Source organism: Plecotus auritus, assembly GCF_963455305.1.
Source record: "Plecotus auritus genome assembly, chromosome: 6".
In the NCBI taxonomy this organism is placed as follows: Eukaryota; Metazoa; Chordata; class Mammalia; order Chiroptera; family Vespertilionidae; genus Plecotus; species Plecotus auritus.
The window spans coordinates 94,313,852-94,326,452 of record NC_137773.1 but is presented as its reverse complement, the minus strand read 5'-3'; the positions used below and the strand labels follow the sequence as shown (position 1 = coordinate 94,326,452).

Here is a 12,601-nt window from a genome sequence, read left to right as displayed (position 1 = left end):
CTTTTGGAGGCTGGTGGACCAGGCTCCCCTAGCTGGGCAATCTATGCTACTGTTGCAATCTCTCCCAGGGCAGTTGGCTCTGGCACAGAGGCCACGCCATCTTGAAGGGGAGAATTGCTGTGACTGTAGCCCAGCTTAACCTCCACCCAGTGTGCCCTCAGACACCACCTGAGACCCTACAGCCACTCTGGTCAGGGACCTGCTGCCTCGGCTATGGACCCACAAACACCTAGACTCCAACCTCCTTGACTGTGGGCTCCTGTGAGTTCTGGAATGCACTCCTCTCACACCGACCAGATGCTTTACCCTTGGGTGCCGTACCGTGCATGCAAACAGCCAAGCCTTATGCAGCAACCCTGGGCACCATGATAGCACAAATTGCCACCAAGCCCGACACATCGACCATGGGCCTGGTAACCATGTGACCCACCACCAAGGCCGTCGCTGCAGTCACAGGCCCAGTGTTACTCAACACCTAGATCTTACAGTGAGTGAGAGCAAAAATGGGGCTACAAAGAAACAAACCCCACAGGAAAGAAAAAAAGGAATCATCAGAAAAGGAACTAAATGAAAAGAAGGCATGCGATTTGCCAGAAAAAGAATTCAGAATAAGGGTCATACAGTTCATAAACCGGATGGAGGAGAATATCAACAACTTATATATGAATCAAGAGTAAACAAAGAGTAATATAGCTACAATAAAAACCACTGTGGAGAGTTTCAACTGTAGACTAGAAGAAGTGGAGGATCGAATAAATGAATTGGAAGACAGGGCAGCAAAACACATCCAATCTGAACTGCATTTGAAGAAAAAAATTAAAAGGCAGGAGGAGAGCTGAAGGGAGCTTTGGGAAAACATGAAACAAAGCAACATATGTATAATAGGGGTGAGAGATTGACAAGAAGAATAGCAAGGGATAGAAAACTTACTTGAAGAAATAATATCAGAAAACTTCCTTAACTTGGGGAAGAAGAAAGTCACACAAGCACAGAGAGTCCCATGAAAATGAACCCAAAAACACACCAAGACACATCATAATTACAATGGCAAACTTTAATGACAAAGAGAGAGACTTGAAGACTGCAAGAGAGAAACAGAGAGTTACCTACAAGGGATGTCCCATTAGATTTTCAAATTATTTCTCAACAGAAACACATCAGGCTAGAAAGGAATAGAAGGAAGTATACAAAGTGATGCAGGGCAGAGGACTGAGTCCAAGTATACTCTATCCAGCAAGGCTATCATTCAAAGTTGAGGGGAAATCAGGAGCTTCACAGATTAAAAAAAAAAAAAAAAAAAGCCTAAGGAAGTTTATCACTACCAAGCCAGCAATGCAAGAAATTATGAAGGGACTGTTGTAAAAAAAGGAAATAAAAAGGGAAGAAGAAACAAAGGCACAAAAAATGGCTACAAACAAGAACCTATCAACAATTACCTTGAACATAAATGAACTGAATGTTCCTATCAAAACACATCAACTGGCTGAATGGATATGAAAACATGACCGATATATATGCTGTCTACAGGAGACCCACCTCAGAACAAGGAGAGCACACAGACTGAGAGTGTTGGAATGGCAAAATATCTTTTAGGCAAATGGAAATTTTAAAAAAAAGCTGGGGTAAAAATATTTATATCAGATAAAATAGACCTCAAACTGAAGGCCATAACAAGAGATAAGGAAGGCCACTTCATAATACCAAAGGGATCAATACAACAAGAAGATAGAATTCTGGTAAACATATATGCACCCAATACAGGAGCACCCATATACATAAAACAAATTCTGGGAGAAATCAAGGGTGAGATAGACAACAATACAATCAAAGTGGGGGACTTTAACACCCCAGTGGCATCTCTGGATAAATCCTCTGGACAAGAAATCAGCAAGGAAACAGCAATCCTAAATGACTCACTAGGACTTAATTGACATCTTCAGAATATTTCACCTCAAAGCTACAGAATATACATTCTTCTCAAGTGCACATGGGATATTTTCAAAGATAGACCACATATTGGGTCACAAGCAAAGTCTCTCCATATTCAAGAAGATTAATCCCAAAGCAATCTATAGATTCAATGCTCTCCGCATTGAAATACCAACAGCATATTTCAAAGACCTAGAAAGAACTCTCCAAAAATTCATCTGGAATAAAAAAGACCCTGAATAGCCACAGCAATCCTAAGAAAGAAGAACAAAGTAGGTGGGAAACATAAATAAATAAATAAATAAATAAATAAATAAATAAATAAATAAATAAATAAAATGTCTGATGGATTATCAAAATTTGGAGAAAAAAAAAAGTAGGTGGGATCTCAATACCAGATTTCAGGCTGTATTACAAAGCCACTGTTCTCAAAACAGCCTGGTACTGGCACAAGAACAGACATATAGACCAATGGAATAGAATAGAGAATCCAGATATCGACCCAAACCACTATGCTCAATTAATATTTGACAAAGGAGGCAAGAACATACAATGGAGTCAAGACAGTCTCTTCAATAAATGGTGTTGGGAAAATTGGACAGATACATGCAAAAAAATGAAACTAGGCCACCAACTTACACCATACACAAAAATAAACTCAAAATAGATATAGGACTTAAACATAAGACAGGAAACCATAAAAATACTAGAGGAATCCACAGGCAGCAAAATCTCAGACATATGCCAAAGCAATTTCTTCACCGATACTGCTCCTAGGGCAATGGAAGCTAAAGAGAAAATAAAAAAAAAATGGGACTAACATCAAAATAAAAATCTTTTTCACAGCAAAAGAAACCATCAACAAAACAACAAGAAACCCCACTGTATGGGAGAACATATTTGCAAATGTTATCACTGATAAAGGTTTAATCTCCAACATCTACAGGCAACTTATACAACTTAATAAAAGGAAGATAAATGATCCAATAAAAAAATGGGCAACGGACCTAAATAGAATCTTTTCGAAAGAAGACAAAATGAAGGCCAAGAGACACATGAAAACATGCTCAAAGTCACTAATTATCCGAGAGATGCAAATCAAAATGATAATGCGGTACCATCTCACACCTGTCAGAATGGCAATCATCAACAAATCAACAAATGACAAGTGCTGGCGAGGATGTGGAGAAAAAGGAACCCTCGTGCACTGCTGGTGGGAATGCAGACTGGGGCAGCCACTGTGGAGAACAGTATGGAGTTTCCTCAAAAAACTAAAAATGGAACTCCCATTTGACCCAGTGATCCCACTTCTAGGAATATATCCCAAGAAACTAGAAACACGAATCAGAAAGCATATCTGCACCCGTATGTTCATAGCAGCACAATTCACCATAGCTAAGATTTGGAAACAGCCTAAGTGCCCATCAGCAGATGAGTGGATCAGAAAACTATGGTACATCTACACAATGGAATACTACACTGCTATAAAAAAGAAGGAATTCTTACCATTTGCAGCAGCATGGATGGACCTGGAAAGCATTATATTAAGTGAAATAAGCCAGTCAATGAAAGAAAAATATCACATGATCTCACTCATTTATGGAAAATAACATTATAACCTGATGAACAAAAAGATAGATACAGAGGCAGTAAAGCACCAAAAAGACTGTCAAATTACAGCGGGAAAGCTGGGGAGTGTTGGGAGGGAGGGAAATAGATCAACCAAAGGACTTGTATGCATGCATATAAGCACACCAATGGACACAAGACACTGAGCGGGGGAGGGATGAGGGCATGCGACAGGGGTTAGGGGAGGCTGGGGGAAAGTCAATGGGGAAAAAAAAGGAGATATATGTACTAATATATGTAATACTTTAAGCAATAAAAAAATAAAAATAAAAAAGAAGATTAAAATCATATCAAGCATCTTCTCAGACCACAATGGCATAATATTAGAAATCAACTACAATAAAAACAATCACAAAAACTCAAACACTTGGAGGCTGAATAGCATGCTATTAAACAATGACTGTGTTACCAATGAGATCAAAGAAGAAATTAAAAACATCCTGAAAACAAATGACAATGAAAACACAACAATCCAAAATCTATGGAACACAGTGAAAGCAGTCCTGGGAAAGAATTGCATAGGCCTACCTCAAAAAAAAAAAAAAAAAAAAGAATAAATAGTAATAAGTTATCTAACCCTGCAACTTAAAGAAGTAGAAAGAGACAAACAAGAAAAGCCCACAGTAAGCAGAAGAAAGGAGATAATAAAGATCAGAGAAGAAATAAACAACATGGAGTCCAAAAAACAATACAAAAGATCAATAAAACCAACATTTGGTTCTTTGAAAGGATAAACAAGATTGATGAACCTCTAACCAGGCTCACCAAGAAACAAAGGGAGAGGACCCAAATAAACAAAGTCAGAGATGAAAGAGGTGAAGTAACAGCCGACTCCTCGGATATACAAAGGATTGTAAAAAATAAAATACTATGAACAACTATATTCCAACAAACTGGACAACCTAGATGAAATGGACATATTCCTAGAAAAATATAAAATTCCAAAACTCAATCAGAAAGAATAAAAAAACCTAAATATGCCAATAAGTACTAATGAAATTAAAACAGTAATAAAAAAAAACTTCCAGAAAACAAAACCCTGGACTGGATGGCTTCATAGGGGAGTTTTACCAAACATTCAAAGAACTAAAACCTATCCTCCTCAGACTATTCCAAAAATATTCAGGAGGAAAGCACACTTCCAAGCTCTTTCTATGAAGCCAGCATTACCTAATCACAAAACCAAATAAAGACACTAGAAAGAAAGATAAATACAAGCCATTATCCCTGATGAACATAGATGCTAAAATCCTCAACAAAATTCTAGCAAATCAGATCCAGCATTACATTAGAAAGATCATACACCATGACAAAGTGGGATTTATTACAGGGATGCAAGGCTAGTACAATATCCGCAAATCAATAAATGTGATACATCACATAAACAAATTGAGAGACAAAAATCACATAATCATATCAACTGATGCAGCAGTCATTTGACAAAATCCAACACCCTTTCCTGATAAAAACTCTCAGCAAAGTGGGAATAGAGGGATCGTACCTCAACATAATAAAAGCTTCATATGACAAACCTACAGCCAACATCATACTCAATAGGCAAAAACTAAAACCATTTCCCCTAAGAACAGGAACAAGAGAGGGATGCCCACTTTCACCACTCCTGTTCAATATAGTACTGGAAGTGCTAGCCATAACGATCAGACAAGAAGAAAAAAAGGCATTCAAATTGGGAAAGAAGAAGTAAAATTGTCATTTTTCGCAGATGACATGATATTGTACATAGAAAACCCTAAAGACTCCATCAAAAAACTACTAAAATTAATAAATGAATTCAGCAATGTAACAGGATAAAAAATTAACACCCAGAAATATATGGTTTTTTTATACAGCAATAAAGAACTCACAGAAAGAGAAACTGGGTGATGGGAGCATCCCATTTACCAGTGCAATAAAAAAATAAAGATACCTAGGAATAAATTTAACCAAGGAGGTAAAGGACCTATACTAAGAAAACTACAGGATACTAAAAAAAGAGATAGATGAAGATATAAACAGATGGAAGAACATACCTTGTTCATGGATCAGCATCATTAAAATGTCCATACTACCCAAAGCAACCTATAGATTCAATGCAATCCCCATTAAAATACCAATGGCATATTTCAAAGTCCTAGAACACACTCTCCAAAAATTCACCTGGAATTTTAAAAAAAGACCCCAAATAGCCACAGAAGTCTTGAGAAAGAAGAACAAAGTTGGAGGGATCACAATACAAGATATCGAGCTATACTACAAAGCCACTGTTCTCAAATCTGCCTGGAACTGGCACAAGAACAGACATATAGACCAATGGAACAGAAGAGAGATCCCAGAAATCAACCCAAGCCATTATGCTCACATAATATTTGACAAAGGAGTCAAGAGCATACAATGGAGTCAAGACAGTCTCTTCAAAAAATGGTGTTTGGAAAATTGAACAGATACATGCAAAAAAAATGAAACTAGACCACCAACATACACCATACACAAAAATAAACTCAAACTGGATAAAGGACTTAAACATAAGACAGGAAACCATAAAAATCTTAGAAGCTACAGGCAGCAAAATAGCAAACATTTGTTGAGCAATATCTTTACCAATACAGCTCCTAGGGCCATAGAAACTAAGGAGAAAATAAACAAATGGGACTACATAAAAATAAAAAGCTTCCACATGGCAAAAGAAACCATCAAAAAATCAAGGAAGCCCACTGCATGAGAGAACATATTTGCCAATGTTGTCTTCAATAAGGGTTTAATCTCCAAAATTTATAGGGAACTCATGCAACTTAACAAAAGGAAGATAAACAATCCAATCAAAAAATGGGCAAAGGATCTAGACACTTTTCAAAAGAGAACATACAGAAGGCCAAGAGCCATATGAAAACATACTCAAAGTCACTAATCATCTGAGAGCTGCAAATCAAAACAACAATAAGTACCATCTCACACCTGGCTATCATCAGCAAATCAACAAATGACAAGTGCTGGCGAGGATGCGGAGTAAAATGAACCCTTCTTCACTACTGGTGGAAATGCAGGACTAGTGCAGCAACTGTGGAAAACAGTATGGCGTTTCTACAAAAAATTAAAAATGGAATTTCCATTTGACCCAGTAATCCCACTTCTAGGAATATATCCCAAGAAAACTGAAATACCAATCAGAAAGGATATGCACCCCTATGTTCATAGCAGAACTATTTACAATAGTTAAGATCTGGAAACAGCCCATGTACCCATTAGTAGATGAGTGGATAAAAAAGCTATGGAATACCTTGCAGCTTTAAAAAAGATGGATTTCTTACCCTTTGAAACAGCATGAAGGGACATGGAGAATATTGTGCTAAGTGAAATAAGCCAGTCAGAGAAAAACAAGTATCACATGATCTCACTTATTTGTAGAATCTAATGAACAAAATAAACCAACCAAAACAATAGGTCCAGAGGCATGAAAGCATGGGACAGACTGATGCATCCCACAGAAAAGGGGGGAGGAGGGGCGGGCAGAGAATAACCAAAGAACTTATTTGCTTATATGCATACTAGAGACCCAGAGCATGAAAATTGTTTACTGAAGGGGTCCTACAACCCAGCCTGCACCCTCTTGCAGTCCAGGACCCCTCGCTCCTACCGCCCACCTGCTTGCTGCTCCTTAGTGCTGGCGCGGAGACAGGAGAGACGGATGTGATCCTCAGCCGTGAGCCGGGCTTCTGATTAAGCGGTGCTCCCCCTGTGGGAGCGCACTGACAACCAGGAGAGAGCTCCTGCATTGAGTGTCTGCCCCCTCGTAGTCAGTGTGTATCACAGCGACCAGTCTTACTGGTCGTTCACCTTAATGTTTGCTTAGGCTTTTATTATATAGGCTAGAGGCCCGGCACATGAAATTCGTGAGCAGGTACAGTCCCAAGCCTGGCCTGTGATCAGGGCCATCTTCCCCAATTGCCCGCAAACAGCCCTGCCCACAACTGCCATCCTCCCCGGTTCCCCATTCTACATCAGGGGATCAGAGCCTAATGGCCTGGGGGAGGGACCGAGAGGTCAGCCATTCCCACCAGGTCACCAGCCCCACCCCTGCCACGGGTCACCTTCTGTGTGGGGGGTGACCGGCGTGACAGGGGCCTTGGCCTGGCACCACCCATATATCCTGCCACCCACCCCTGGTTCCCATTCACCATCAGGTGATCAAAGCCTGCTGGACGGGGGCAGCGACCAAGAGGTTGGCCATTCTACCCACTCACCAGCCCCACCCCTGCCGCCACCCTCTCCCAGTTCCCCATTCGCCATTGCGCAATGGGAGCCTGCTGGCCAGGGAAAGAGACAGAGGGTTGACCAGTGTGCCTCATAGTGACTGGTTGAGCGGTTGTTCTGGTGGGTCTACCGTTAGGGTCAAATTGCATATTACCCTTTTATTATATAGGATATGCATAATCCGTGGACACAGACATTAGTGTGGTGAAGGCCAGGGTGGGAGAAGATGAAGGTGAGGAGGCAATGGAGGAATTGGCAGACATCTGTGATATTTTCAACAATAAAAATAAAAAATACAGTAAAATAGCATTTTTTTTAAAGATGTCTCTAGGGGCGTGTTACTTCTGCAGTCTCCATTTCCTCTCCTATCCCAGTTTGTCATGCCACATGGCTCTTTCTCCATCTTTAAAGACAGCTGTGTAGCATCTTTTAGTCTCCCTCTGATTCCAACAATTCATCCTTCCTCTTCCAAATGTTAGAACCACAATGATTTCATTAGTCACACCTATATTATTAGGGCCAATCTTATCTTAAAGTCAGCTGATTACACTCTGCTACACTAATCTTATCTTGCAATAAAAAATAACATATTACAGGTTTCTTGGGATTATGATATTATGATGTGGATGTCTTTGGAGGCTCTTCCTACTATGAAAATTCATTTAATAATGTATTCCATGGTGTCACACAAGGGCCCTTATATAAAAAAATCAAAAAAGGTATTTTTCAGAAGACTATCACATGACGTCATTTATAAATCCTTATAAAAATAATTGAACAATTGTATATAATAAAGAGGTAATATGCAAATTGGCAACCACTCCAACACACAATATGGTCACCCCTGTGTGGTCAAAGATGGCCACCCCCATGTGGACACAAGATGGCTGCCACAAGATGGCCGGCAGGGGAGGGCAGTTGGGGACAACCAGGCCAGCAGGGGAGGGCAGTTGGGAGTGACCAGGCCTGCTGGGGAGGGCAGTTGGGGGTGACCAGGACAGCAGGGGAGGGCAGTTAGGGGTGACCAGGCTGGCAAGGGAAGGCAGTTAGGGGCAATTGGGCTGCAGGGGAGCAGTAAGGTGTCGATCAGGCTGGCAGGGGAGTGGTTAGGGGGTGTTCAGGCTGGCAGACAGAAGCAGTTAGGGGAAATCAGGCAGGCAGGCAGGTGAGCATTTCGGAGCCAGCAGTCCTGAATTGTGAGAGGGATGTCCCAGATTGGAGAGGGTGCAGGCTGGGCTGAGGGACACACCCCCTCCTCCCCATGCATAAATTTCATGCACCAGGCCTCTAGTGAATTTATAACTGCTTCTAGAATGAGTGAATACACTAAACATTCAAAATTACATGCAAAATGATTTCTGGTTCTAAAGACCTAGAACTGACCCTAACAAAGCCACACCCTTCTATTCAAAGTGTGTTATACAGACCAGCACCTGCAGCACAATACCACTTGGGAACTTGTTTGATTCAAAGAATCTCTGGGCCCACCAAGACCTGTATTTGAACTATAATCCTGATGACTTATATGCACCATTGAAGTTGGAGACTTATATGCACCATTGAAGCTGGAGGAGTGCTGGTCTAGACTAGATTTTCTCACCTTCTCGTGCTGGCAAGTAGGGCAGGATAATTATTGGTGTAGGGTATTTTAGGTGTTTATCAACCTTCCTCCAGACATTGCCAAATATTTCCAGGGACAAAATCATCTCAGGTAGAGAACCACTGGCCCAGAGTTTGAAAATTGGAAGCAACCTGACAGATTCCAATCAAACCCCATCACTTATTTAGGTCATAACTTTGAGCAAATCAATAAATTCCTTCAAACTCACTTTTTGTAAAGGAAGTGGAATGCATAATAGAATAACCATTTTGAAAAATTAAATCAGGCAAAGACTATAAAGTACTAAGCTCGAAATATATGACATAAAACCATCAAAATGTATCTCATACTTAACAAATATTTTATAATGAGGTACTAAATGACAGCTCTTCACTTGTGAAATGAGTACAAAATTCCTTATTATTTTGACAAATGTCTCAGGAAGCCAAAGAGTGTGAAGCCCAGGATTCCATATCAAAGGAACTCAGTCCTTTTGTTGGAGAGGAGAAGAGCAATTCTCTAGAGATATCAGGGCTGTGTCCCCACCACAGATCAGTGCTTGAGGATCACAGGGACCTGGTCCTGATGGGCTCCATAATCTCAGACGTTGAGGAAAATGGTCAATCAGTGTTGGAATAAGGTAGTAAGAGGTTAGATCTCTGGAAAGCATGTAAGATCAAGACAAGGCATCATAAAAACTGAACTCACTTGATTTTTAACCTGGTCTCTTGGGATCAGAGAATCATTAGGGAAATTTTCTTTCTGTTTATTCCAGAGGCCTAGAGGGAAATCATGAGCTTAGATGTTTCAATGACACAAGGGAAATGTGCCGGATGAGCAGGGATAGAGAGAGCTGTAAATGTCTCCCCTGTGCAGTCCTCAGCTTGTACAACGCTGGGGGACAGGACATGGTTGTGGCTTTTGATTCCTAAGCTGGCTCAGGGACTGATGCTTCACTCCTTCCTGCTGTGTCATGTGGGGCAGAGCTTCAGTCTCATCATCAAACATCCAGGGAGCAATTCAGACTTCCACACGGAGACCTTCCTCTCAGAGACCCATCCAGGTGAGTCTGGTAACGCAGCAGGTACATCAGGAAAGGGTCAAAGAGGATGGAACCTCTCAGTTTTTATCAGAGTAACTGTAACCCTAATCAGCCCAGCCCAGAGACCCTATATCTCTGTTTGTATTCTTGGTTAAGTAAAGTAACTAACTTATACTCAATTTACTTACTATATTAATATGTATGTATCTCTTTGAATCTGCAATATATGGCCCATAGTGGACAATTGGGTGGTGGAAATGGGAGTCCAGTTCGATGACATTGTAGAATGAGTGAGATGCCTAAAATGGCTGTAATGAAATGAAAACATATTGAGGATCTTTGCTGTTCAGGGAGAAGGAAATAGAGTATTAGGTGTGGAGGACAATGCAGTGAAGTGAGAGTGTTTGAATTAAATTTCTAAGACGGGGTGTATTTGAAATTGCTTTGTGTTCTTTAAAAAGATTCAGACTAATGAGTGTAGATATGAGTAGCTTGAAACAGCAGTTAGTGAGACATACATTGCAGTCTCTCCTCTCACGCTGGTATTCACACGAAAAATATTTAATAAGTCTAAAGGGGAATACTAAATAGTTCTCCTTCATCACTCGTGAGGCTGCATATATGTTGGGGTTTTGTACTCTTTTACTTTCTATATTGCACAGTTAGTGGAAATTCCTGTCCCACACTCAGCCTTTTCCTGCAGTGGTCATTTTTCCATACTTTGAATGAGAAATTCTGCCATGCACTTGGGGAATATAAATTGAGGACTGACCATCTTCTAGCCAAAGAGTATAGTGTGCTGAGAAACAATACTTCTTACAGTTCAGTGATAGAGAAATTAAGGCCACACATTGTACCTTCAGTCTTAATGACACAAAGGCATCATAGTTCACAACAGTTTACATCAATGTAATGAGGACTTCGCTGTTCCAGATAATGGGATGGAATATCTCCAAATAGTTTAAAAATTTCTTCTTTACTTCATGTGTGTTTTCCAAGTAAAATGCCCTTACCAAGGAACCTAATGAATAGAGAGACTTAAACTAAGTTCCATCAAACGTGTTTTACTGAATAAATTACTCCATTAGATTTCCACTGCTGCTGTAAAATATTCCTGCAGTAGTTGTTGAAAGTGACCATATACAGGCCTAGGTGCCAGAAGCCTGAAATGAGTCTCATATCAAGATGCCTGCAGGAATGGGTTCCTTCTAGAGGCTCAGGGGAGAATCTGTTTTCTTCCCAATTCCAGTTTGCATTTCTGACCACCTGCATTCCTAGACTCGGGGCCCTTCCTCGTTCATCAAAACCAATAGTGTAGCCCTAGCTGGTTTGGCTCAGTGGATAGAGCATCAGCCTGTGGACTGAAGGGTCCCGGGTTTGATTCCAGTCAAGGGCACATGCTGGGGTTGCGGGCTCAATTCCAAGTAGGGGGCTTGCAGGAAGCAGCCAATCAATGATTCACTCTCATCATTGTCTTTTTCTCAGTCTCCCTTCCTCTCTGAAATCAATAAAAATATATTTAAAACAAAATAAAACCAATCGTGTACATTTTAAACTTGTCTCTCCTTTTGCATCTATGGGACCATTGTGTTTACCTTAGTTCCACCTGGATGATCTAGGCTCATCTTTTATTTTAAAGTCAGTCAATTAGTGCCCTAGCTGGTTTGCCTCAGTGGATAGACCGTCGGCCAGTGGACTGAAGGGTCCCAGTCGGGTTTCTGTCAAGAGCACATGCCTGGCATGTGCTGGAGAGTGGGAGTGCCAGAGAGAGGTCAATGTGGTGAAAAGGAGACATAAGTAATACTTTAAACTATAAAGATTTAAAGAAAACAAAAAAAAGAGCACATGTCCGGGTTGTGAGTTTGATCCCAATTGGGGGCATGCAGGAGGCAGCTGATCAATGATTCTCTCTCATCATTGATGTTTCTATCTCTCTCTCCCTCTCCCTTCCTCTCTGAAACCAATGAAAATATATATTTTTAAAATAAAATAAATAAAGTGAGCCAATTAACAGCCCTGTTCCATCTGCTACCCTAATTTTCCCTTGCTATAAAAAAAAATAACATGTTTTCTGGGAATTAGAATGTGGACACCTGTAAGAGGTTCTTATCCTACCTGCTACAAATCATTTTTCAGTATTATTTTGTGTCACT

At 40.5% G+C, this 12,601-nt stretch overlaps 1 protein-coding gene across 1 annotated transcript in view; it reads right to left on the bottom strand.

The window, feature by feature from the left end:
* Positions 1–12,601, bottom strand: part of LOC308251761 (olfactory receptor 7A10-like) — a gene marked incomplete at both ends in the record, with an annotated part of 299,707 nt that overhangs the window by 233,874 nt on the left and 53,232 nt on the right. The window lies entirely within an intron of this gene.